Source organism: Urocitellus parryii, chromosome 10, assembly GCF_045843805.1.
Source record: "Urocitellus parryii isolate mUroPar1 chromosome 10, mUroPar1.hap1, whole genome shotgun sequence".
Taxonomy (NCBI): Eukaryota; Metazoa; Chordata; class Mammalia; order Rodentia; family Sciuridae; genus Urocitellus; species Urocitellus parryii.
In genome coordinates this window covers 114857835-114859327 of record NC_135540.1, presented here as the reverse complement: position 1 = coordinate 114859327, position 1493 = coordinate 114857835, and positions in this window count along the sequence as shown.

Below are 1493 nucleotides of genomic sequence, written 5' to 3'. Positions count from 1 at the left end.
CTCCCGCCGCCGCACTAGGCCTAGGGCCGGGCCCCGATTTCCAGCAGGGCGCAGGGGCGGGGCCAGGCGGGGCGGGAGGTCCCGCCCCCGACATCTTGAGCGAATCCGCACAGGCCAGCTCAGCGGCCCCACCCCTCCCGCGACTGTGCTCTCGCGCGGCGGGTCTAGGCTGCTGCATGTAAGAGGTTTAGTGCTCTTTTTGTCTTCTGGATAGTCGGGAGGCCGACCTTCTGCCCCTGCTTCGCTGTACTGGCAGTCGGCGTTGAAGCGGGAGACTGTGTCAGCCAAGCAGTGGGCTGCCGGGGACTCAGGGAAGGGGTAAAGAGTGTTGCGGGCCCAGGCGACCGGAAGGTCCTGCCCCCTTTCCGGTCTCCCCTACTGCTGGAGCGCTGTCCTCCTGTGCAGCTTCCTAGACCGTGTGGCGTGGTCCCAGAGGGTGGATTACTCCCCTTCCACACCCTCCAGGCCCTGGGTCTGCTGCGCCCTCTGGGCCCGCGGCCCAAGGTTTAGTCACGTCCCGCTCGACCGCCGCGTCTGGGAAGGAGGCGCTGAGTTCCGTAATGACTGGACCACTTAGTGTCCCCGCCCGGTCCTTGGCAGGCGAAGCCGGACACCCACGCCCTCCAGGCGAATTTTCCATACAGCCAAACCCAGAACCTGGGGTGTCTGTGCATGATACATAGCCGGCAGTAAGCAATGTGTAAGTGTCTGAAAAAGAGGAAAATTAAAGTATGGAGCCCGCCCACTCTTAACGTGAAGGGCAGTTCCTGTTTCTTTCGCTACTCCGAGATCATTTTAAGCCTCAAATCTTAGAAGGGAAAAAATCAAGCATAGTCATAGTTTTTTTTTTAATTTCCCTAATTAAATGAATTACATCAGGTGACGTAATCTGTACTTGGAAGTCGAAAGTGGTTTTTAAATACAGTCATGCATCCGATAACGATGAGGATACTTTCTGAGAAATGTGTCCTTAGGCACTTTCATTGTGTAAACATCATAGAGTGTACTTAGACAAACTAAGCCGGCTGTGTCAGTAGGCAATATAATCTTACAGGACTATCATCCTGTATGGGGTCAGTCCTTGACTATTGTGAGAGTTAATGCAGCGCATGACTTGTAACTCATGAGGAGAGTGATTAAAAACTTATGAAGGATCCCTTCATGAGACCCTGTCTCTAAGTAAAATAAGACTGGGGATGTGGCTCAGTGGTCCAGTACCCCTGAGTTCAATCCTCAGTACCCCCCCCCCAAAAAAAAACAACTTATACTTATGAAGGTACATTAAACTATCATGTGGATTGTGATTGTCTTAATGGGATCATGGTGATAACTTTAAGAAAATTGTTGAATGTTAATTATAACTTGCTGCAAATTGTAGAAAGTGTGATAGACTATGTAGGCTTTGTACATTCAATGCAGTTCATTCATCCAACAAATATTTATTAAGGGCTGACTTCGGGTCAGACACTATCCTAAAGGCAGAAGATGCAAAA